Source organism: Triturus cristatus, chromosome 10, assembly GCF_964204655.1.
Source record: "Triturus cristatus chromosome 10, aTriCri1.1, whole genome shotgun sequence".
In the NCBI taxonomy this organism is placed as follows: domain Eukaryota; kingdom Metazoa; phylum Chordata; class Amphibia; order Caudata; family Salamandridae; genus Triturus; species Triturus cristatus.
Window position 1 is genome coordinate 1,054,246,794 of NC_140593.1, and position 26,848 is coordinate 1,054,273,641.

Sequence of the window (26,848 nt, forward strand, 5' to 3'; positions counted from 1 at the left end):
TTGTGCCGAGGCCGCCGACATCGAACCGGAACCGCCTCACGGCATCGATACGACTCCAGCGGCGTCGGAGCATCAGAAAAAGGGCAGTAAGTGGAGTAGAGAGCGCCTAAGGCCCTGTGGAGACCTGAGAGACTGCTCTAAGGGGCTAGGGAGGTGCTGGAACCAACCTGACTGTGCCAAGGGTGAACTGGGACTAATCTAGAGAAGTTGTGTGGAGAGAGAGAGCCAGGTCTCTGGTATTTTCCCCCTTTATCTACCTCAGTTTAGGCCTCAGCCTTGACCAAGCCAGGGAGTAGACACCCCCAAGCCTTCCACATCCCCACAAGCTGTGCCTGGGCCAAATCAGCCCTTAGGAATTCAAAAGTGATCTGAATCCATGAGTGCCACTGTCAGCTTTTAAGTATTTATTAGGGGCACTGTATTTATTGTATTTAACCTATTTATTGTTCCACTGTATTTATTGGTCCACAGTATTTATTGATGCACAATATTTATTGGTTACAGTATTTATTGCCTCAGAATATTTAATTGCCTGTCTGTATTGCACTTTTATTTATGCCTTCAGTATTTATGATCACCCCTATTTATTGAATCAGTAAGCCAGTATTTATTTGTCCTGCACTTTCTAAAAAGTTTGTATATTGTGATTGTTATTTATTTTCTCCAATCAGCAACTAAGAGAAAAAGCAGATAAAGAAAGTTATTTTCATAATTTTTACGGTGTAGAGTCGTTTTTGGAACGGATGCACGCATGGTTATTGTTTGGGTATGTTGTATGCTTAGCACGGAGCCTGATTCCTGACCACTCGAGCCAAGCTACCACAGTGTGTCCGGAAGACCACCACCACCCCTTCTAGTGTGGGAGTGGTTTTCCAACATAAATTGGTGTTCAGTGGTGGGATAGAGCTGTGCCTACGTATACTCAACAATAACTGTGGGTAGTCCATAGGCCTACACCGGGAGTTTTCTCAAAGCGGCCTTCCTAATTGTGGGTTTTTGTTTTTTCCAAATTTACTCTGGTGGTGGGAGGAGGTATTATTAAAGGTACCCCCCTGCATAGTTACTGCACAAAACCTGTCCTCTAACCTGAGTGGGCGAGATGGAATTTGTACTAGAAAATCTAGAAACGTACACTGTGGCCCAACTCAGGGAGTTTTGCCAGCGGGAGGGGGTGTACTGTCCCCCAGGAGCAAAGAAGGGTGCACTCCAAACCAGCTTAAGGGCTTGGGGGGAGGCACGCCGAGAAAGCAAGGCTGAGGAGGAGGACAGGGATAGAGAGCCTGACACCGAGGTGGCTGAGATGTACCAACCTGAGGTGGGGAACCTGTCAGCGGGGCCCAGAACCATTTCTAGGAAGGGCAGCAGTGCCTCTAGCGGTGGCTTGTCTGAAGTGGAGTTAACAGACCGGAGGGAGAAAAGACAGCTCACATGGGACTTAGCAAGGCTGGAGAAGGAGAAGGAGAAGGAGAAGGAGGAGCAGAGGATGGCCCATGAATTACGACTGAAAGAAATAGATCTTCAGATCCTGAGAATCGGGGCACAACCTGTTCCTAATGGTGGCAGCCAAACCCAAGAGAACACCAGGGAACCTAAACCATACCTGCCAAAGGACATAGTAGCTAGCTATGGAGTGGGCGACGATATCGCCAAGTGGCTAGCGGCCTATGAGGTCTCGTTGAGGGCCCATGGGGTTCCAGAGAAGTACTGGGGAGGGGGATTGTACAAGTACATGCCTCCAGCTGGTAGGGATGCTTTATTGGCCCTCGAAGAGGATGAGCAGACCCACTACCCCACCATGAAACTGGCGCTCATAAGGAAGTTTGGACTAACACCCGAAAAGTACAGACAGAAGTTCAGGGGTAGTCACAAACTGGGCACACAGAATTGGGTGGACTTCCTGGACTATGCAAAGAAGGCACTGGAAGGTTGGATTCAGGGCAGTGAAGTGAGGAACTACGAGGGGTTGTTTGACCTAGTACTGAAGGAACACCTGCTCGAGAAATGTTTCCCTGAACTGCGGCAACACCTGGTGGATAGCAAGCTGACCAGTCCCCGGAAGCTTGCTGAGGAGGCGGACATTTGGGCTAGTACCCGGGTGTCCACAAGGGGGACTGGAGGGGATACTCAAAAGGCCGGACAGGGCGCCCCCCAGAAGAAAGAGGGAGGGGAAAAGAAAAAGGAGTTCTCCAAAGGCCCCCAAAATAACTTCCAAGGGAAGGGAACAGGATTCACCCCCAGGGCTAACCCACCCAGAAACCCTAATCCTGGCCAGAGTCAGCAGCCAAGGGCTGTCCATTGCTATGAGTGCGGTGGCGTTGGACACTATAAAGGAGATCCGAAGTGCTTGAAACGACCACCCCCTCCCACTGGAGGAAAGACCCCCGGAGTAGCTAGTGTAGTGCTCGGGGAGGAGATGCCCTTAACTAAGGGAAGGGAGTGGGCGGGTGTCACTTTAGTGTCCCTGGGAGAACGGGAGATGGTTCCTAAGATCCAGGTGCCCGCAAATACCGCAAAGTATGGGCAGTGGGTCACCATCAACGGCCAAAGAGGGGAGGCTCTGAGAGACACAGGAGCCAGTATGACTATGGTGCGTAGCCAACTGGTGTCTCCAGAGCAGGTAATTCCCGATGTACTCCACCCAGCCGCGATGGCTGACGGCAGAACAGGCCACTATCCAGTGGCCGAGGTTCCCTTTGAATGGGGGGGGGGGTTGCAGGTTCACTTCGAGTTGCCGTAAGCCCTGCCGTGCCAGTCGATTGTCTGCTGGGGAATGACATGGAGCACAACGCTTGGAAGGAGGTGGAATACCGGACTCACACTGAGATGCTGGGTACACCTGATTGGGCCTGTGTGAGCACAAGGTCCGCGACTACCCGAAGAGGGAGTTCATTTCGGCTGGAGCCTGGAACAAAGGCCCAGCCAGCTGCCAGTCAAGGGAAGAACCGAGGACAGGAGGAGCCTGCCTCGGCGTCCACACCCCGTAGGACGGATAGGCCACCGGAGGTGGTGGACCAGGAGTCTGCGGTGGGGGACGTTACCAACCTGGAGGACCTACCCATCCCGGCCGAGTGGCACGTGGAGGGAGGCCCGTCCAGGGAGGAATTCTGCCAGGGCCAGAGGGAGTGCCCTACCCTTGAGGGGCTGAGGCGACAGGCCGAAGCCCAGGCAGCAGGGAACGTTGAAGGGAACTACAGTGTTTACTGGGAGGATGGCCTCCTCTACAGTGAACCCAAGGCACCCCTACACGGATCGTCACGAGCCTTGGTAGTTCCTCAACGTTATCGAGCCTTCCTTCTGGAGTTGGCTCACGAGATACCATTGGCAGGACACCTGGGGCAAGACAAGACCTTCGCCCGTCTTGTCCCACACTTTTATTGGCCTCAGATGAAAGTGTCGTCCGATACCTACTGCCGGACATGTGTGTCTTGCCAAGCCAGTGGGAAAACAGGGGTGAAGCTGAAAGCTCCCCTGGAACCACTTCCTGTCGTTAGCACCCCCTTTGAAAGGGTGGGCATCGACATTGTGGGTCCATTAGATCCGCCGACTACAGCTGGTCACAGGTTTATCCTGGTTCTGGTGGATCATGCCACACGGTACCCAGAGGCAATACCTCTGAGGACCATAACGGCACCTGTTGTGGCTAGGGCCCTGATGGGAATCTTTACCCGAGTGGGTTTTCCCAAGGAAGTTGTGTCCGACAGGGGGACCAACTTCATGTCAGCGTATATGCGGGCAATGTGGAAGGAGTGTGGAGTGACATACCGGTTCACCACTCCTTACCACCCCCAGACCAATGGTCTGGTAGAGAGGTTTAACAAAACCTTGAAGGGCATGATCAGAAGTCTGCCTGAAAGCCTGTGGAGGAAATGGGACGTCCTCCTACCCTGTTTACTTTTTTCCTACAGGGAAGTGCCACAGAAGGGAGTGGGCTTCAGCCCCTTCGAGCTTCTGTATGGGCACCCTGTACGTGGACCTCTCAACCTGGTGAGAGACGGATGGGAAAGAACTCCCAGAAAGCTTCCCCAGGATGTGGTGAGCTACATGCTGGCCTTCCGGAGCCAAATGGCTAAGTTGTGGAAGCAAGCTTCTGACAACTTGGAAGCCAGCCAAGCAGTGATGAAGGCGTGGTATGACCACAATGCTCACCCGGTGGAGTTGGAGCCTGGCCAGAAGGTGTGGGTGATCGAACCGGGAGAGCTTAGTGCCCTCCAGGATCGCTGGTCAGGACCCTTTGAGGTGTTGGAGAAGAAGGGTAAGGCTACCTACTTGGTGGACCTGAAGACCCCTCGTCAGCCCCTGCGGGTGCTGCATGCTAACCGCCTCAAACCCCACCACGAGAGGCCCGAAGTCATCTTGATGATGGTGACTGACGGAGGAGAGGACGTGGAAAGCGAGCCTCTCCCTGATCTGTTTGCGTCTCAAGAGAAGGATGGGTCGGTGGAGGGAGTGATTCTCTCCCCATCTCTAACTCCTGAACAGCAGGAGGACTGTCGCCAGGTCCTGGGGCAGTACTCCTCGTTGTTCTCCCTTGTCCCGGGTAGGACTCACCTGTGCGTCCATGACGTGGACACAGGAGACAGCCCACCTGTGAAGTCCAAGATCTACCGGATGTCAGACAAGGTGAAGGCCAGCATTCATAGTGAAGTCACTAAGATGCTGGAGCTAGGAGTGATCGAACCTTCTAGCAGCCCCTGGTCCAGTCCGGTGGTGTTAGTTCCAAAAGCTGCACCACCGGGTGCCCAACCAGAACTGAGATTCTGTGTGGACTATCGGGGACTGAATTCAGTGACCAAAACTGATGCTCATCCGATCCCTAGGGCGGATGAATTGATTGACCGGCTGGGAGCTGCCCAATATCTAAGTACCTTTGACCTTACTTCTGGGTACTGGCAGATCTCTTTGACTGATGGAGCAAGGGAAAGGTCAGCCTTCTCCACGCCCAATGGCCACTACCAGTTCTGTGTGATGCCCTTTGGGCTCAAGAACGCACCTGCCACGTTTCAGCGCCTGGTAAACCAGATCCTCACCGGAATGGAGAGTTTCTCTGCTGCTTATCTGGATGACATAGCCGTCTTCAGTAACAGCTGGGAGGATCACTTGCGTCACCTGCAAGCTGTTCTCCAGGCCCTGAGACAAGCTGGATTGACGATCAAGGCCAGCAAGTGCCAGATCGGGCAGGGGTCGGTAGTGTACCTTGGACACTTGGTGGGTAGGGGAGCGGTGCAACCCCTCCAGGCGAAGATCGAGGCCATCATGGCCTGGGAACCCCCCAAGACACAGACTGAGGTCCGAGCATTTTTGGGCCTCACGGGATACTACCGCCGCTTCGTGAAGGGGTACGGTACCATCGTAGCCCCCCTCACGGAGCTCACGTCCAAGAAACAACCTCGACGGGTAGTCTGGACGGAGGCTTGTCAGCAAGCCTTTGAGAAATTGAAGAAAGCCATGTGCGAGGCCCCGGTCTTAAGGGCCCCAGACTTTTCCAAGGAGTTCATTGTCCAGACAGATGCATCAGAACATGGCATTGGGGCAGTGTTATCGCAACTCAACGAAGAGGGTCTGGATCAACCCGTGGTCTTCCTATCCCGGAGACTACTTCCCAGGGAGCAGAAGTGGAGTGCAATAGAGCGTGAAGCCTTTGCAGTGGTATGGGCTCTGAAGAAGTTGCGGCCATACCTGTTTGGCTCGCACTTCCTGGTTCAGACCGACCACAGACCCCTTCGTTGGCTGATGCAAATGAAGGGGGAAAATCCCAAGTTGTTGAGGTGGTCTATTTCCCTACAGGGGATGGACTTTCAGGTGGAACATCGGCCTGGAGTGGACCACGCCAATGCAGACGGTCTCTCAAGGTATTTCCGCCTTAGTGATGAGAACTCCCAAGGGGTTGGGTAGCTCTCCCCACTTTCAGCTGGGGGGGACGCGTGTTAGACCTGTCGGCCCTTTGGGTGGTCCCTCCTCATCATTATTTATTTTGTCCCACTTTTGCCTCAAACCCTGTTTGAATTTTTCCTTTTTGGGAACCACCAGACTTTTTCGTGTTGCTGCAGATTCAGGGAGCCATTTTAGCTACCCCTGAAACTTCTGTCTGGAGGCCTGAAGCACAAAATGGTGGCCACCTGTGACATCACCAGCATCCACTGGAACCTACCAGCACCTTCCAGAACATTCCAGAACCCTGTGACAGTTGGAGGCGGTTTAGAATGTTGGGAAGCTAAGACAGAGAGTTGGCAGTTGGAGCTGGCAGTTGGCACCTGACTGGTGAAGAGTGAGCAGCACAAACGTGAAGGAGGAAGGAGTGAAGCAGCAGGGGTGGAAACTTGTGCCTGGAGTGGGGTCCATAAACCCACCCTTGATACTAGTCCCTACTGACGGAGCCCAGCCTAGAGCCCTGTGTGGGAAGAAGTCAGAAAAACCATCCTGAGGACCTGGACAGCAGGAACAGGCCTTAGAAACAAGAGAACAGCAAGATCCTGACCTGGAAGCTGGTTTCCCTGAAGTCCGACGTCGAGTAGCCTAAGACCTGGAGCCCGAGGTGGAGAAGCGGCGCTGACTGGAAAAGCAGACGTCGTACCCGGAGCCGCCAGAGGTCGAGAGAGGGCGCCGTCAGAGGTCGTGAGGAATACCAGAGGTCGAGGAGGAAGTCACCCGAGGTCGAGTGAGCGGCGTCATCGGAGGAGTGAAGTCCGCCCTCCGGAGTCGTCGGAGACCGAGGTGAAGGGTAACGGAGGTCGGGAGTGAGGATCGCACTCCGGAGTCGCCGGAACCTGTGAGAATCGTGCCGGAGGTCGGGAGTGGAGGTCGCACTCCGGAGTCGCCGGAAACCTGTGAGGAGCACCGGAGGTCGGGAGTGAGGATCGCACTCCGGAGCCGCCGGAAGTCGACATCGAGGCAAGGCCGGCCGACGTCATCGAAGCCGAGGTCGCCATCGGACCGGAGCCGCCCGAAGTCGACATCGAGTAGGACTGCCCGACGCCATCGAATCGGAGGTCGAGATCGAACCGAGGCCGCTGACATCGAGACCGGATCCGCCTGCCGGCGTCGTCAAAGAACTGACATTGTGCCGAGGCCGCCGACATCGAACCGGAACCGCCTCACGGCATCGATACGACTCCAGCGGCGTCGGAGCATCAGAAAAAGGGCAGTAAGTGGAGTAGAGAGCGCCTAAGGCCCTGTGGAGACCTGAGAGACTGCTCTAAGGGGCTAGGGAGGTGCTGGAACCAACCTGACTGTGCCAAGGGTGAACTGGGACTAATCTAGAGAAGTTGTGTGGAGAGAGAGAGCCAGGTCTCTGGTATTTTCCCCCTTTATCTACCTCAGTTTAGGCCTCAGCCTTGACCAAGCCAGGGAGTAGACACCCCCAAGCCTTCCACATCCCCACAAGCTGTGCCTGGGCCAAATCAGCCCTTAGGAATTCAAAAGTGATCTGAATCCATGAGTGCCACTGTCAGCTTTTAAGTATTTATTAGGGGCACTGTATTTATTGTATTTAACCTATTTATTGTTCCACTGTATTTATTGGTCCACAGTATTTATTGATGCACAATATTTATTGGTTACAGTATTTATTGCCTCAGAATATTTAATTGCCTGTCTGTATTGCACTTTTATTTATGCCTTCAGTATTTATGATCACCCCTATTTATTGAATCAGTAAGCCAGTATTTATTTGTCCTGCACTTTCTAAAAAGTTTGTATATTGTGATTGTTATTTATTTTCTCCAATCAGCAACTAAGAGAAAAAGCAGATAAAGAAAGTTATTTTCATAATTTTTACGGTGTAGAGTCGTTTTTGGAACGGATGCACGCATGGTTATTGTTTGGGTATGTTGTATGCTTAGCACGGAGCCTGATTCCTGACCACTCGAGCCAAGCTACAACAGTGTGTCCGGAAGACCACCACCACCCCTTCTAGTGTGGGAGTGGTTTTCCAACAGGGTGTCTCTGCGGAACATAGTCCTACACAGCTACAGAGGGTTGCCTTAGATAACTTGTATTAGCTACAGTGCTCTAATGAATTATTCTATCAGCATCTAAAATATTTCTGATCTCAGATTTACTAGCACCAGCTGACGGCTCTTAAAAATGTAATTCTTTTGAAAAGTTTGTTAGAATTTGATAATATAAAAAATCAAAAACAATTTTAGCTTTGCAAACAATTGAAATGGTCAAATTTCACCATTGCCAATTTGATTTCCAATCTCTCAGATTCCTTAATAATTGTCTGGGAAGTTCAACGTTGTCTTTACTCAAAGAGCTCTGCAGTGTTAGTACAGAGATGTGCATTATGTAATCGCCGATGTGTGCATCTGATATCATCAGAAATGGCATGCAATGTGGATACCCTGGGTATACTGTGTTCCTTAATCCTCAGTATTGTTCTGTTGTACATCTCTCGCATAAGGTACGGTGTCTAACATGGGGAGTTTTGGATTTATATGATCTACCTAGTTGTAAGCATTTCTTCTGATGTGTTTTGAGTAAATTATTTCAAGTTAATAGAGGATGAGCATCATGTGTGTATCCTTAGTAGTGGTGGAAGGAGAAACTGCTTCTCAGTCATCGTCAGGCTGGGGTAGATTGATCATCAACGTCTACGAAAACGTGAGTGGCAGAATATGGCATGTTCCCATGTTTTCAAATGGGAATGTGATGTTCTCCACTCCTGATTCTTTGAGGGGATACTATTCTGGCAAAGCTAAATTCTGCTGTCCTTTATGCACAAGTGTGTGAATCAGACCATTGTAATCTAATAGATAATGTAGGCAGTTGTAGTAGGGAATATCAAATCCCAAATTTCGACGTGAGTGAATATCACAATATAACAATATCAAGGGACAAAATATCGAAAGGTAAGTGCATAGAAGGAGGTAAGGATTTACTATTCCTAAGTCCACGTCTACGTACCTTGAAGGTATATTATAGCCAAGTATATATGGAGTTAGCTATATAAAGTGTATAGAAACTGGATTTGCAATAACATTTCTATTGATATTGTTGTAATAATAATCTGTCCCGTTGAGATTCGGGACTCAATATTCCGAGCCTGCACCACGTAAGCTATTGGATGCTATCCCTGCTAGACAATGAGATAATTCAATAGCGGCATTTCATCTCAATCACACAAGTGCAGTCACCACATCAATCGGCTGCATGAATGACAGTATTTGGAAATAGGTTTCACAGACTTCAGAAAATACACCAAATCATTCTTTTTGGACCCAGAATTTGAGCTGGTTGTCCAAATCTCGGAAACCAAAACAGATCAGAGTGAACATTGCAGTTGTTTGTCACTGAAGTTCAGGCACCTGGGCCCGGAAGTAAAAAGCTATTTTGCAGTTGCAAAGGCTCTTATTCCCAGAATTGGAACCTTTGTGACCACAAAATTGGTTTTGGGTCGGTACAAAACCCAAATTGCAATTCAGTAACAGGTTTTACCAAATGGGAAAATAGGTTTCCCAGCAGATCACCATCCATGTGGTGGCAGCGAATTGTAGTGGGTCACAATTTGCAACCTACCTCATTAATATTCACAAGGTAGTTCGAGTTGAAACCCACTATGATTTAGTATTTTGCAAACCGCCCTTTTTAGCTCATAGGTCAGTTCACAAAATGCCAGTGCATTAAGTAAAAGTCGATACATAACTTGCAACCATTTTTACCAAATGTATTCTTTGGACAAAAGGTCCCTCATTTGTAAGAAAAAAGAAAATGGGGTTATGGGCACACCAGCAGTTGTGAGACGGCAGGACATTTGGGCATCAAAGCAGTGTTTGGATTTCCAAACAATAAACGGATGTCATCTAACTTGCTATTTTTAATAATATTAATCATAATGTGTTTATGGAACTCCTAATACCATGGTTGAGTTCTTTTTTAAGCATTTTTAATAACAGTTGTTAATTATCAAGATTTGTACCCCTTATTGTCAGTATATTTCTAGGCACAATTCCTTAACTATAAGATTGTCATGTTATGTATTTTATTTTCCTCGCTCTCTCCTACTCCCCAAGCTCTCTAGCATGGCTATTTTCCTTTAGACTTTGTTGTATAAAATCACCCTTTAAAAATAGACATTTGAACTCCAGGCATACATTTCAATTCAGCTTTGGGATGACAAAATAGACATTTTCGCTTCTGTAAACAGTAGACATGGTTCCTTGTATGTCACAGCATTACAATTCTAAACAAATTATTTCCTGATACTAAAACATATTTCTTACATGTGCTACCACTTTCCAAACAGAGACTGTAATTTCTCGACTTGCCCCACTTTTAACCACCAGGGATATTTGCCTACGCTTTTACACCCGACCCCTGCTTTCCTTCTTGGTGGGGAAACTCAGGCATTTCTGTGACCCTCATTCTAGTAGCAGCATCCTGGGCTAAACAGCCCTGATACTCCGCCCTTCTAGTGATGTATGTCAGCCCTCATGAGAGGCTCCACATCAGGCTAGACCGTCTCATAAAGAGGCAGGGTCAGGTGAGGCCTCTGGATCCCAGAAAGTTCAACCTTGCAATTTGGCATTTAAGGCCCTAAAATTCATGCCTACTTCAGTTTCTCTCCTGGAAAGTGGCCTTGCTGGTGGCCATTTCATCACTTAGACACATTAGCGAACTGCAGGCACTCACCTTACGAGAGCCCTTTACTCAGTTCCACAAGGACATGGTTGTTCTGAGGACCAATCCTTAGTTCCTCCCTTATATGGTATAACCCTTACTCCTTAACCAGAACATGGAGATCCCAATCTTCTTCCCACAACCAGATATTATTGCGGAGAGAGTGCTCCACACATTAGATGTCAATAGAGCTCTTATGTACAACATTGACAGGACCAGGCCATTCTGTAAATCCGCCCAGCTCTTCCTCTCCTTTGGAAAGCCTCTGGGAGGACATCCCATCTCCAAGGCTGGCATAGCTAAGTGGGTAGTCAAATGCATTTAAACCTGCTAACATAAAGCAAGGAGGATTCTACCTGTACATCCCTGGGTGTTCTTCATCCACAAGAAAGACGCAACCATGGCTTTCCTAGGAAACATCCTACTAGCAAATATTAGTAAGGCAGTCACCTAGTTAACATTACACATGTTTACCAAGCATTACTGTGTGGACATCTTAGCCCTTGAACAAGCTTTGGTGGGGCAAACTATGTTAAGAACCTTGTTTCAGACATCTGCATTATCCACAGGCTGGCCACAGCTTCTAGATATCACGTATTTACATCCTATTCGAAGCATGTGTATCTACAGCCACACATGCCATGATCAGAAAATTCTTCTTACCCTGTAAGCATCTGTACGTAGAGTGTAGTACTTTAGATTTTCATCTGCCCACCTTTCTCCTCGGAAGTCTGTATCTTTTGCAGATCTCTTGCTCTATAAATTTCAAAGCACATTGCGCTTTACGCACCTTACTTATGTTTACACTCCATAGATACTCTCACCATGTCTGTGTAAAACAATCTAACATGGAGTCTGAGCCCATGCGCACTGTACACCAAGAGGAGGAGTCTCACCACATTTCAGAGGCTTCTTAAAACAAAAACGACTTGCAAATGTCCGAACTTAACCCTAGACGGTATGAGTACTCTGAGGATATGAATATACCGCAGTCCATGCTACGAAAAGATGCTTACAGCGTACATAGTATTGTCCTTTCTGAATTCCCCAAGAGTCCACATTTTTGTGGTCATTCATACAGTTTGCACTGCAGGTTCTTGACCACTTGTCATACCCACTCCTTTTTTAATGTTTACATATCTTAGAACTCCCACCCCTACAAACCTACTCTTATACTAGCCCTTCGTAAGTTATTTGATAGTTGTGCAAATTACACATGTGTAATTTAGCTGTTTTGGTTTCCCACATGCTTATGTTATGTATCGTTTGCTTTATTTCTTGCTTTATAGTGCCTGAGTAGGGTAGTATGTTACTACAAGGAGGTCGACAATAGCAACCGACAAAAATATCAAATACATTACCTTGTCAATATATTTGTATATTTGCAGTTCCTAACTGCAAATCTAAGTTCCTAGACTTATCTTGCAATTTAGTTGTTGGGTCAACATAGCGTATGTTATATCATTGTAGCGTGATATATAGAGTTTGCACTCGTCTGTTGAAGGGGAAATCTAGCTTTTTGTCAGGAGTAAGTCATACATGCGCTTTGGAAGAGCCTTTTTGATTCAGCCCACCTAGAGCGGCACACTGCTTTCTTTTTGTCGTATGTGATCGACTTTTAAAAAAGGGCAATTAAGAGTATAAGAGCCAGATGTAGGTGGCCAAATAGCGATCGGTAACGCTGAAATTAGTAGAATTCCAGCGTTACCGATCGCTATTTGGCTGCGAGCAATGTAAGTGAGTTTAAACATACTAGCAAAATAAGGAATCGCAAAATTGCGATTCCTTATTTTGCTCTTGCATTTAAGAAATCGGGAATTACGATTCCTTAAATGCAATGTAAGTAGCACAAAAGTAAGTGCACTTTAGCCTTAAGGAATCGCAAATTACCACCAACTTCAAGTTGGTGGTAATTAGCGATTTCCTTTAAAAAATCACTTTTTTGCTTTTTTTAAAATGCCTTGTTGCACACATTCATGCCCTTAGGGCATGTATGTGCGCCACATGTGCACACATGCACATTTCAGGGGTGCAACGGGGTGTCCTTTTGACACCCTAGCACCCTTGAAATAGCGCCCGCTATTTGCCATTCTTTAATACCGAATCGCTAATAGTGAATATCTTCCCATTCATTCCTATGGGCCTCCTAGTCCATAGGAATGAATGGGTAGGTATTCCTTATTAGCTAATCTCAATCTGGGCTTTGTTATTAAGGAATGTTAAGGAATCGCTAATATTTTAGCCATTCTTACCTACATTCAATTTTGCGAGTCCTTAATAGCGAATCGGTAAAATTCGCTATTAAGGACTCGGTATTTCGGTTTTACCTACATCGGGCCCTAAATAAATAGCACCTTGTCTGAGCCACGGATTATTCTGAGGCAGGGCCGGCTTTAGCGCTGGGGGTGCCCTGTGTGACAATCTGTTTTGGGTGCCACCCCCCCCCCCCATATATGACATACTCCTTCGATTCCCTTACAACCATCGGGCAAAGGAGCCCCTTATCTCTTCGTAGCATCTCTCTCACATGCATTTCATGTGTTTTATAGCACTGGTAAAGGCTGGCTTTACTAATAGGAATGTATATCTACCCAGACCAACTCCTTTTAGCAACATTAGGAATGTATAATGAAAGACTGTATGTGGGAGCCGGCCTCGTGGCGTGGTCCTGTTTCCCCGCGCTAAGCCGCACGAGGTCCCATGCACATCGGGACTCCGCCATCTTGGATTGCACGTCACTCCACGTGACCACCTGTATGACCCTGTTCTACCCGGCCTCGGTCTCCGCGAGGCCCGACATCGAGACGCCAACCCCTGGCCCGGGGGATACCACGTGAGCCCTTCCCACTCCCGGCAGAGGGCAGTATCGATGGGACCCCCTACCGTCTCACCACACCTAGGTGTGATCATCCCACAGCTCTCTGGGGCCTGGCGCCTCTCCTGCTGGGCGTCTGGCCGCTCCCTACCCGGCCTCTCCGCCCCCTCCGGGCGCACGGGTCCGGACATCAAAGGGCTCCCGTCCTATATCTGGGGCGACCCGACAACAGGGCAGTAGTTGTATCCTGGAGTCAAGAGCCCTGCTGATCGGATCGCGGCTGACCCTACGGAAGAAGACTCACCCTGAACCACCACTTGAGCCCTGCTGACGACGTCCCGGCTCCACCGTGCTTAAAGACCTTCACGAACCTTTGGGGCCCTGCTGACGCTGTCGCGGCCCGACCTTGTTGAACCTTACCACCAGAGCCCAGCTGACCTCGTCGCGGCTCGACCGAAGCGGACCTACCACCAGAGCCCTGCTGACCGTGTCGCGGCTCGACCTAAGCGGAACTACCATCCGAGCCCTGCAGACGACGTCGCGGCTCCCCACGTCCGAGCCGCTCTGAGACCAGCATCCAAGGTCTGGCGCAGAGTACTCCCATGCCTGGCTGGCACTAAGACTGTCCCGCTACCCTACCCTCTTGAACGAACATTGAGACTCTGATAGGATCCCTCGATCCCTCTGTAAATATTGCACGTATTGCTACCGATAAAGAATCTAATCTCGCAACTACTATTGAGTCCTGTGTGGTGGTGTTACTGGGCCTAGTACGAACATAGGAGAAAGACCTCCCCGAGGGGGCTTCTCAGCGGCGCTCGGCTATAAACTTTGCGGTAGGAAGGTGTCCGGAATAGTCTCCCCGACTACCCGGTGGGCCTCCCTCCAACACTGTAGGAAAAACTATAACGTTCTAACTTTTTCATGCAGTTTGCATGCAGCTCTTTCATGACAGTTCATAACAGTCACTGTTCAATATTAGGGTTGTATCTTATGTACTGCGGTAACAAAAGAATTTCTGTGACAAAAGCAGTAATCCATTCAGCCATCCATACAAAATACAGATTTGTGATCTGCAACTGGACGTGTTCTCTGGCATATTAACCCTCTGGGCTACTTTATGCCGCTAGACAAAGATCTCTCTCTAACAGGATCAAAAAGCGTAAAACTTATCTTGACATTTTTATTGCTGCCTAAAAGCTGGATGCACAAGGAACAATGCAGAAGGTGTTTTGAAATCATAACTTATAGCTAAGCACATCGCCCCCTAATGAGGTCAGCCCCCAGTGCAGCCGCACCAGTGTACTGCCCTAAAGCCGGCCCTGTTCTGAGGGATCCATACTTGGAGAGGGGACACCGACACTTGGAGCCCAGAATAATATCCATACCATTTCACCCCTTCTCCCCTCCCTCCCTCCCTCCGTGTCCAGAGCTATCTGGGCCGCCAAAGAGATACGAGAGTGAGAGGCAGAGGAGACATTCTTTCCCACTGCATTTCATTAGGAGAGGGAGGGTTTTCTCAGAGCTAAAAATACGTAAACCCGTCATCAAGTTAAGGACTCTGGCAGCAGGGGGATTAATGTCAAACCCAGATGTTTATTATTCACAAGCTCGTCTCTATCAGATAAGGTGGCTTAAAGGGATACTGTGCTGAGAACCGATATCTCCCATCGTCTGTGTCCCTGGAAAGGCTCTGTGTGATAACCTAGTGGTACCCTGGCCCATATTGATATCCTCACGCTTGCTCCTGGACGTCCTATTGTTTGTGTATGTAAGCGGGGGCTTAAAAATGCTGCAATGAAAAAGTGAAATAAAATGCTCGAGATATTCAGGGGCTTATTTATGAGGCCTTGCTTCACTTTTGCGCCGCCTGTGCGTCACTATTTGTGACGCACCAGCGGCGTAAAAAATGCACTATGTTGCGTCATATTTTCAAAATGACGCATCTAGGTAGATGCGTCACTTTGTGAACCCCTGCGCCATATTAGACCTGCACCAGGTATAATGTATGCAGCGTGTAAGACTCACGCAGGCACATTTGAAATGGGACTTGCCCATGTGAAATGACCCATTGCTAAAGTTGCGTCACTTTCGTGACACACTCCCGCAATGCGTCATTTTTGCGTCTACAGATACGTCAGAAATACTGACGTATCTGTAACTCCTTGCGACATGATGCGTCATACTGCAAATATGATGCATCCAGCATGTCGCAAGCAGGGCGCAATAAAAGTGACGCATCGCTATTTTCACGCAGTGATGCGTCACTTTTCATAAATGAGGCCCTCAGTGATTAGTTGCGATATCGGCAGCCACTCGAAACTTTTCTTCATCTTTGATATATTGTACCCGATAATAAGTGGTGGCAATCTTCCATTGCAGGGATAGGTGGGCTCACACCACCAGGAATCCATTGTGAATTGCTGCTGATGTAAAAAAGGAAATTGTTCATAAATGTACGTTTTCAACCGAATTTATCTCTGTGATTACGGCCCATGTGTTCTACAACACACTGGCTCCAATTAACTAAGCCTCGGGTTGCAAACCACTTTTTGTGCACTGCAGCTAGCTTGTAACCATGGGTTTATTTTGCTCTGCGACAGATCTACCAATTTGTGGCAATGGGAAATTCATTTTTTTTGTAGGATTCTCCAAATCCTTAATGGATCACTGACTGACTATCGGAAACAAAAATATTGTGCGGACAGAATAGCGTGTCAAAAATATCGATGACCAAAATATCAAGAAGGGGAAGTGCAATGAGGTAAGTATAGGTTTACTAATCTTAACTCCACACCTACGTGCATTGAAGATATATATATATATATATATAGTCAAGGTGCATATATGTGGAGTCGTATATAGTCAGACTTTGCTTACCTATAGAAACTTGCCCTCACGATATTTTTGTCCTAGATATTCTTGACACAATATTTTGTCCACACACAATTTTTTCTCCGATATTTTCTCTAATCGCTCATCTTCTTGAGGTAGGATTCACTTTGTAAATCCTATTGAAAAGGCTGATTTACACTGCTGGAGGCCTGGAGGGATAGAAGTTCTCCATCATTGCAGTGGAATGTGCAAAATGACAACATTTTAGCCCCGTCCCTTAAAGGGACAGAGGCTACTGTCTGAAAACAATAGTTGCCATGACATGAATGACATTGGGAGCATATAGAGCCTGGGCCATTGTGTTCTCTGCTCTCACGGGCTTCTTTCACTTTGCGATTGGATTTACCCACCACCCGTTTCGAGTTTCAGAAGCTATTTAATGGTCAGCTATTGGTTGCTCCAAAGGGGAGACCCAATTCACACATCCTTTTCCTAATGATTTGTTGAGTCGTAATGTATACATTGCAAGCTGCAAGGTCATTTGGGACCTTCTGGCAGAACCTCTTTGTACCCCACCAGCATCCCTGCAAGCAAGGGGGGTTTGTGAACAAAACCTGACACCTGTGGCTTCTGTGTCAGCTAACCTGCTCTCCTCCTAGCCTGTAACACTAAGGACCCAAGTACAACTCAGAAATATATCCCTTTTAGGATGCAAACTCCCATCTCAAGTCAGGCACAAAGGCGCCTCCGGTTGTTATTTGCTCTTTCCGATTGTAACCAGGTAAAACCTGATTAAAATCGAGAGGGTAAATAAAGCAAAATATCAATGTGTGCCCCTTAGAACAAGGGAAAAACTGCCACTCCAAATCAGGTGCAAATTGTGCAACTGCTAATTTCCGCACTTTGCACAGTTGATAATTAGCGTGCCTAATTTGTGCTGTATACGCACCAAATTCACCTGAACATTCTCACTTTTTGCATACCTATGAATGCCAGCTGAGGTGCTGTCACACTCCATAATTCATCAGGTTCAGCCCCAGGCCACCTTTGCATGAGCTGACTGCTCAACATGAGACCTGGGGCAGTATTACACAGAGTGGCCTGGGGCATGTGCACCCGATTTGTGCACCGCCAGGGCACTTTGGTATTACAGAAGGGGCCGCAGACACTTGTACAGTGTCTTCTGTCGTACTGAAAGCACTTGTGAACATATACTGCCAGTGCTATCTCAAGAAGGCATTTCCTCATTTGCATGGGGACATGGTCTCATGCAAACAAGGGAATTTGTTTGCCTCTGTCGGTGCGACCCCTGATGGCAGCCCTCTGGAAGGGGAAAAAGAGGGCATTTTTCCTGTTTGCGCACCACCCACCTATTTAAAGCTGCACTGTGGCACAGACAGGAAAAGTGCGCCCTATATGTAATAAGGGCCCTGGTCTATCATCGCCCTCTCACATGTATTTATTGGGATAGTGTCCCACAATAGGAAGGCTCTTGTATGAGGTCTATAATCTGTTGGCCCACAATAGAAGAAATAACGCTAGTTCATTCATCTGATTGCACGTCTTCATCTGTCAGAAGGGATCGCGTTTAGTAGCATTTTGCTCGGGCTCTGTAGACTCGAGGGAGGAAGTGGATGCCCCTTAACACCAATTTATCAAAGGATTAGGTGAGGAAACCATCCACCTACATCCTGATATAGGCAAGGTGTCCTAAAAAGGCTGTTTATCTCGCCTGGTTGATGAAGATGCATTTCTAGTGCCTGCCCATTCTCTTTAAGGGCATACATTTGTGCTGGAGGATGAAGGCTGGTCCTGCATGAGGTCCTGGGAGTCTTTCCTCAGATGCATGTTGTTCAGAGAGCACAGGTCAGAGTGCATGTACACAGCGCTAGGAAGCCCTGCTGGTGGTGCATTGCTGCGGCATGACACTACAGCAGGCCTGTCTCTCTCGGGTGTATTTTGGAATGTGACACTGGAAACCACACTCTTTATGGAAATACAGCTTATGTCAGGGACCGCGGGCTCTGTGTTTCCTTTCATGTGCGGATGGCTTGGTACCAAGATCCCACCAGCAAAGGGGAGTCTTTTTGCTTTCTTTTTAAGCTCGCACTGGCTCCCTAGCCAGGTCATTTATTTGTGTTGGTCGACACCACGTGAAGACCCAGCAGTCAGCAACAACTCTGTGCCAAAGCAATCAGTGTTCACGATGGATACTTGGGTTTATTCAGAGGGCGGTTGTCACAACAGTGTGTGTAATAATGTATTATTTGGAAACCAGACCCCACTATCTTTCCACATTTCCTCTAAGCTCCTGATCTGATCCATCAAAACCCGTAAACATTGCCTTCCCGAGAAGTCAGGTTTCCCCCCCTGGCAGTGAGGCTAATCTATGTACTCACTGTTGCAGCTCTAGTCTTCTACAGAGGGGAATTACATACAGTGCGGACATGGAGACGACTTGTAGCAAACTTCCAGCAGTTGTTTTTATCCAAGTATTGCATTGACTTTAAAAAACTCAAGTACTGGACCACCCATAGTACACCTAGGTGACTCAAAGTAACGCAAGGCGGCACAATACGCTGCCTTGAGTTATTTTAGATTTTATTTTTAACACATGCAATGCCAATGACCATTTGTGTTGCTTTGTAAACACCACAAGGGATTTTGGGCCGGCTCTGCGTCAAAAAAGTGACTCAAACCCAATGCAAAATCTTTACAAATCTTACCCCAAGTAATTTCCCTTTTTCGTGTAATGCAGTAAATTGAGAAACACTTCCAAGCAATGTCTACTGCACCATCCTATTACGCAGTCAAAACAGGACAGTGGGCGCCCTGTTATCAGACTGTAACAGGAACCCTGTAGTATTGACAGGAATGTGCAGTTATTGGGAAAACCACTTCGGTTCATGGACATTTCTTTCCTGGTGACCCCAATAAAATGACTGATGGTTATATAGTGGAAGTAATTGATAAAACATGTCATGCACAGCATACCGCGTATCCTCTTTCTTATACTGCAGTAGTGCTGTACGGTAAAGGTATACCCTAATCTTGATGGTATCCATGGGCTTCCGTGGGGAGGGGTTTTTCACTTCCCTTCAATAACTATACCCCTACCCTTTGACTATGTCAAAAAAGGTCGGAGGATGGATGACATTAAAATAACCCCCCCTTGAAAAAAGTTTTTGTAGACGACCAATATGATAGCCCAGCATTCTGGAGGATGCACGGAACACTCTTCCAGTGGAGCACACCTCAGTGGAATAATGGACTTCTGAAAGTTCCTACACGGGCAGAAATGAAACCACCATCCGATCAAATCTCCTTTTCGATTACACATCATATTGTAACAGATAATCTGAATGTGACTGATCTTTCTGCTCTCATTATTGCTTAACACTTGATAACACAAGGGGCAGGACAGGAATGTCTTGTAGAATTGCTGTTGTTCACTGTAACATACTGGCATGTCCAGGAACTCCATTACCATAATCAAAATGGCTCGAGGCATTAAAATTAGGTGTGTCACTATCAGAAATTAATTTGTATTTAAAATTAGTACCTATTTTGGTTACATGATGTATTGGTGTTTTTTTTTAACATTTAAGGCTTCAGTTATAATGCAACTGTTTAGTTAGAGAGATTTCTTCCACAAGGACAAACTGTGTGTTTTTGAGGCTTTCTACAGTTTTTTTAAAACCAGATTGGACATGTTTTTACAGTTCGTTACGAAGGTCTAATACAACAACAGGGACAAAATATAAAATGAGTAAGGGGCCAGGGCAAATGTAGGAAATCTGCCTTTTCTTCATGGTAACCCTGTATTTTCCACCTTATGCTTGGCCTTATATTTCAGCAGGCATTAAAACTCTGCTCTTTAACCCTGCAAACCAATGTGCTCCCCTATATATATATATATATTCACTGAAAAAACCATAGGTTTCATACACGTTATAGTTAGGAATTAGCATTTAAAAAACCTTAGAAATTCAATGAAAAAACCAAAGGTTTCACACATGTTATAGTTAGCTGGACATTTTACTGATAAAAAACCAATGAAATTCCCCCGTTTAGTTAGTGCAGGCAACTATAACTCATGCGACCGCAATCCTCTGCTGATGACATATGTGTCTTTATGAAAAAAAAATATTTGTAATATATGTATAGCTAAAATTTAATGGAAGAAGACATGGGCAAATAAGTGTCTAAATACAGTATTAGCATCAGCAGAGGATTGCGGTCGCGTGAGTTATAGTTGCCTGCACTAACTATAACGGGGAAATTTCATTGTTTTTTTATCAGTAAAATGTCCAGCTAACTATAACATGTGTGAAACCTATGGTTTTTTCACTGAATTTGCAAGGTTTTTTAAATGGTAATTCCTAACTATAACGTGTGTGAAACCTATGGTTTTTTCAATGAATATAGATATAGATTATAGATATAGATATAGATATATAGATATAGATATATAGATATATATATGATATATTTCACTTACATATAAGCAAGGAAACTGTCCGGCAGGGGATCACCACATTATGTGGCAGGGTTAACTAAATTATGCAGCAAGAAAAGGCTATTCATACGGCATATTTCAGCACATTTTTTTGATAGTATAACTTAATTATTTTGTAATTATTACATATGGTAATACTTTCTGGGCCACGATTTCTCCTGGTTACTACCAGTTTAACAACCAAATACATGAATAAGCTACTGAAAGAGGGCCAGTAAAGCTTCGTGCAGAGCCTTCTCCTGGGCATTAACACATTGCCACATTTTTTGTAATTTTTGATCCATTTGAGCTAGAAATAATTTTTGGGTAAAAATCTGCAGATTATGCTGCAGATGATGGATTATGTGGCAAATGCGGCAGACCTATAATTATGTGAAAAAAGCTGTGGCCACAGAATCACATAATTCCAATGGGCCTGCATATATGTCCCTAGAATATGGTACAAAATGTTCCCAGAGCTTGCAAACCAGCATACGAGAACACAACTAGCTAACACATCCTTTTCAGTAGCCCAGAATAGCATCACAGTGAGCAATTTGGAACTTCATAGAGCAACAGGACCCAGGAAGTGCAAAGGCAAAGTCAGATGTGTTCAGAAGGCCTGGGAGGAGTTTGCGGAGTTCTGCGAACTCCGACACGCTATGTGGAGTTCCGCAAGTGGTGGAGTGCATTCCGCTGATTTTTAAAGCCGGGTGTTTGTCTTGGGCTGTAAAATCAGTGCGAATGGCACCACGTGCTTCTTACTACTGCTTGAGTAGATGTTTTTCTCAAGCGTCAGCTTCCTCAACTCGAACGGAAGGTTTCTCAACGTGAGCGGTGGCAACTTTCAGCAACCGCCCCGAGTTGAGAAATCTCGCCGGGAGGTGGTCCGGAGTAAGATTTTCCTCGCTCGTCAATTTAACATTGGGGAGCGCGAGTGAGGAAAAAATCTCAGCTCTGTTGAGTTTTTTGGAACTCCGCGCGGAGTGGGATAAACTCCACGAGCAGAGCGGAATCTCACCCCCAGGCCTAGTGTTCAAACAACATTGTTCTCTAGAACGAAGACCTCTGATAGTGAGGGGATCAAATACACCAATCACCATACAGAGCTCTTGCTCGAAACTGTGAAACCTTGCTCATCATGTCTGTCAGATTAAAGGTTCACAGCTGCTATCCTCATCTCTTCTTGACATCTGTTGAACTACAAGGCTCATGGCCCTGATTCTATCTCATTTGTATCATCCACATATAGACCACCTACATTGGGAGGACAACACTCTTGTGTTAATGCTATGCGTTTTAGGGAGTTTCAAGTAGTCCATATTTAATGTGTTTTCTTGTCTTTGGGGTGACTTGTGACCCAATCAGAGACTTAAAGAGGCAAGTCAATAGTACTCAAGCACATCTTTGGAAAAACGTCAGCCAACCATGAACCATTCACACAGGCAGGAACCATTCATGGACGGGTCAGTGCCAGGTTGTCATAATATCCAAGTAGGGTACATTTGCGTAAATCATTAAAAGTCAACTGTTTTCATTTTTAATGATGTATTGAAAATCAGGCACAGATCCGGCTCTGTGTAGAATATCTGCGACCCACAACATCGATGCACATCTTTTGTTCTTTTAAAGTGAGTTCAAATCGATCTGCACATGAGGTGTGCATTGTTGTACTGGTAGCCCACTGCAGGATCATCTTATGGGTTTAATTCGATCTCAGAACCAGGATTCCTGCATTGCAAAACTGCTCCATCGGAGCAAATGGTCCTTGTTGAGTCCCGACATGCAAACCCATTCATCAGAGCCATTCACACTGTGACGTCACAGCCCTGCGCCCCAGCTGCTCCTGCATTTGAAAGTACAACATTGCATACAAAGTGGAACCAGAAGGAATGTCAAGCAGATGCGAGCCGAATGCTTGTCACTCTTGAAATAAATATTTATGGGGTTTTATAATTCTGTTTATGCATTATGCTTGGGCTTTGACTTTTGTTTTTTCTATTTGTCATACCGAATGCTACTCCATAAGAATATTTCCTAAAACATTAGGTTACAGAGAGTCCAGTGATCCATCTTTGCTGAATGTTGCATACCCAGTTAAGGGAACGCACTATAGTCCGGCACAGCCTCATTTTCTTAATTGTCAGCCGAATGTGTGCTGGAGGACTTGGGGCATTGCTTAACGCCGCACTCCGCCACTTCAGAAACGCAGGGCTGTACCACATTTACAACAGTATGGTGCAGCCCTGCGTTTCCCGCTGTGCTGGCGCTAAACTTAGCAGCCTAGCGCCAACGCATGCACCCTTGCACTTCTGCGTTGAGGGGAAGATTGTTTCTGTGCAGGAAGGTCTCCCTTCCTGTACATAAACAATCTTTAAATGACGTTTTATAACTTTTATGTGCGCTGCTTAATGCAGAACACACAGAAGTTGCAAAACGTCATTTTTGGGGGGATTGTTTATGTGCAGGAATGGTCACCATCAATGGCAATTTGCTGTTTCAATCTGTGCTGGACAACGCAGCACACATGGAAACAGCAAAAATGAGGAGAAATAAAGCATTTCTTCTCATTTCGGCTGTTTAAGACCAGGTTTTCCCTGGTCTTAATTTTGGCTCTCTCCTATTTACGCCACCCTTGTAAATAGGGGGCAGCATCACAATCAATGGCTGTTGCGGTGGAACGCCCACACCAACACACATTGCCCTCCCCTTTCACGCTAAGTACAGCATGAAAGGGTGCCTTATTTACAAGGCAGCGTTAAGCCATGGCTTAACGCTGTCTTGTAAATAAGGCACCATTGTATGATAATCACAAACTAATGCTGTTATATTTGCTAGGTCTCGGCTACAAGGAACTTTAGCTGACTGAAAGCAGACCTAGTGTTATGTTATGTTTTTTGTTTTTTTATCTATTTATTAAACATACAACGGTTTCAATAAACAATACAGAGGTAGCAATCAAATTATACATTGTAGAGAGGCAGAGGAGGACATTTTCATATCATTGCATTGTATAAGAGGGGAATGCAACGGAGTTAGGGAGTCCTCTCGTTCAGCACAGTGGGGCGGCACACAAATCTCTCCACGGTATGTATTCCAGGGACTCCATATGCGGGACCACTTTTTGGGGAATCTCCTGGCCGAGTATACTGTTTTCTCTCTATTCATACACCAATCTAGATCTCTTTCCCAGGCTTCAAGTGTGGGCGATTGGACAGCTCCCCGTAGTTATGCAATATTTATTTTAGCAAGCATGAACCCTAATGTAGCCCACTGAGTCTGATGAGCGTTCATGTCTGTGGGTTCCCATATATTCAGGAGGCACCTACGCACCTCCGGGCGAAGATGCACATGTAACATCGCATTGATTGTGTCATGGACCTTGCCCCAATAGGAACTGACATGTGTACACTCCCAGATGGTATGCATAAATGTCCCCATTTGGCCACAGCATCGTTTACATTCTCCATTTTCGGATCTTCCCATTAGCACCAAACGGGGCCCGGTGATACATATTCTATGTAGGATTTTAAGCTGCACCAACCTAAGGCGCGCTGGAATGGCAACTACTCTAGGGGAGGACACTGTCTCTTGCCAGTCTTCATTGTCTAGTTCGACCCCGTCCCGCCTCCATTTCTCCCGCAATGCTTGTAGGGGGTCCGCCATATTGTTAATTACATTCTTGTATATTAAGGAGATAGCTTTTTCGGGCAAATGACCATCTAAAATTCTGTCCTCTAAAGGTGAGACGTCAGGAGGTGAGGGACCCTTGGGAAAATGGGACTGGAGTGAATGCGTGATCTGTGTATATCGGAAGTATTCGGTGCCTGCCAGCTCGTATTCTGACTGCAGTGTGTGGAAGAATTTGACCCCTACCTCTCCCTAAATGTCTTTAATGTGGGAAATGCCGATAAGGACCCATCTATCGAACCCCTTTGACTTCCATAGGTTGCCCAGCTTCCCAGAATCCCAAAGCGGGGTGGCCATAGTCAATTTCTGTCCCCATCCGAGAGAATTAGTGGCATCATACCAAATGCGGACGGCATGGTTGGTGGGGCCCGTCAAGGTGTTCCTTTTGGGTCTTGAATATAATGCCCTGCTATAGTTGCCTCCGGGAAGGAGCCATCTATCCATGGCATAGCCAGTGTCATCAATACAGCTGTAAGTTCCATGATTGATGGCCGCTAAATGTGCAGCCCAGTAGTATTTTTTAATGTCTGGGAGGCTGATGCCCCCGTCGTACCAGTTTAGCGTCAACTTAAGGGCAATGCGAGGTTTGCCGTCCCACAGCAAGTCCCTCTGGAGACTTTCGACTTCTTTAAAGTAGTGGATGGTACAGGGTCTAGCATTTTCTGCAATACATAGAGTAACCTAGGCAAGGACATCATTTTGAAGAGGGCGGCTCTGCCCAGGAGCGAGAGGGGGAGTAATTTCCAGCTGGCAATGTCCGTTCTAAGCTTACGCAAGGGCGGAAGCAGGTTTTGAGCGTAACGGATTGCAGGGTCAAGAGATATAAAACATTCCCAAATACTTAAAGCCCGTAGAGTTGATTTGTATTGGACAGTCCCTCGGGGGGACGGGTGGGTCTTCCCGGAGAACAAATAATAGGGACTTACTCCAGTTGACCTTAAATCCAGAGAATCTGCCAAACACAGCTAGGATATCCAATACTTCTATAAGGGACTTCGTGGGAGAAGCCAAGTAGAGCAGGATGTCATCCGCATAAAGCGAGATACGATCTTCTAAGTCAGGGGACCACCGTAATCCTCGCAACAATTTGTTGTTGACTACCACTTGGGCCAGGGGCTCCTGGTATAAGAGTCGTACCCATTGGATGTATTTAGGGCCAAACCCCATCTTGGCCAGGACCGCCCATAAGTATGGCCATTCAATAGTGTCAAATGCCATGGTTGCATCTAAGGAGACAATCACAACTGGTTCTTGGATAGTGAGTGCTCTATCCACAACCCCATGGACTCTGCGCAGGATCAGAGCTGTATTTCTGTGTGGCATGAAGCCGGACTGATCGGGGTGAACTAGGTTACTAATTATTTTAACTAAGCGATTGGCAAGAAGTTTGGCCAGGATTTTAGGCTCGGCGTTTAGAAGAGAGATTGGCCTGTACGAGGCGCAGTCAGTTCTGGGTTTTCCCTCTTTATGTATGGTGACTATGGTGGTTATTCTCTGCTCCCTGGGCAGTATTCCGGGGTGTCTGGATTCCTCAAACATAGTTTTCAGGAAAGTTTATCTGGTCGTAATTTGTATAACTCAATGGGGATACCATTAGGGCCAAGGGCTTTCCCTGGCTTTAAGGAATGGATTGCTTGAGCTTTCTCTTCTGTTGTTAAGTCACTATCCATGAACTTTCGGTCTTCTGGGGAGAGACTGGGGAGCTTAATGTCTCGCAACAATTCCCAAGAGTCCTTTTCGGTCTACGCGGTGACTGTCTCGTAAACTGTCTGAAAGTGGCCAGCGAAATCGTCAACTATGTCTTGCGGGTCAGTGAGAACGACGTCTCTGTCAACCCTGAGTTCTGGGACCAACCTGCTTCCCCATTCCCTCCTGTCCAGCCACGCTATGAGTTTCCCTGCTTTATCTCCCAGGTCATAAATCCTACCCTGTCGCTCCCTACCTAGTGCCCTAGCCCTGTCCGTAACAAGAGCCTTGTAGTCATGTTGTTTCAGGGTCAGCATGTGAAGCTTCTCCGGCGTCACTCCAGATTCCAAATCTCTCTCTAACCTGTAAAGTTCAGCCTCACTGTCAAGGACCTCTTTTTTTTATCTTTCTTCCTCCCAGAAATTAAGGATAAAGCCTGACCCAGATTACAGTCTTATATGCTTCCCATAGGGACTGGGAAGAGGACACGGACCCCACATTGTCAGAAAAATAATCGTCTGTGGCTTTGATAAGGGTTTTGAGGATTGTCGGATCTCGTAGGTACCAAGGGTTAAACGGTGCTATCCTTCCCACCCTGATCTGCTCGAGGACCATGTGGATCCATACTGGTGAGTGGTCAGAAATGCCCCTAGCTAGGTGTTTAATTTCGTGAATGTATGCTGCTTGTGCTGCGGGTACTAAACAGT

The 26,848-nt window shown here is 46.8% G+C and overlaps 1 protein-coding gene across 2 annotated transcripts in view; it reads left to right on the top strand.

Annotated features, from left to right (window-relative positions):
* The window catches only part of RADIL (Rap associating with DIL domain), a 448,013-nt gene that overhangs the window by 293,646 nt on the left and 127,519 nt on the right, over positions 1 to 26,848 (top strand). The gene's annotated exons all lie outside the window — the stretch shown is intronic.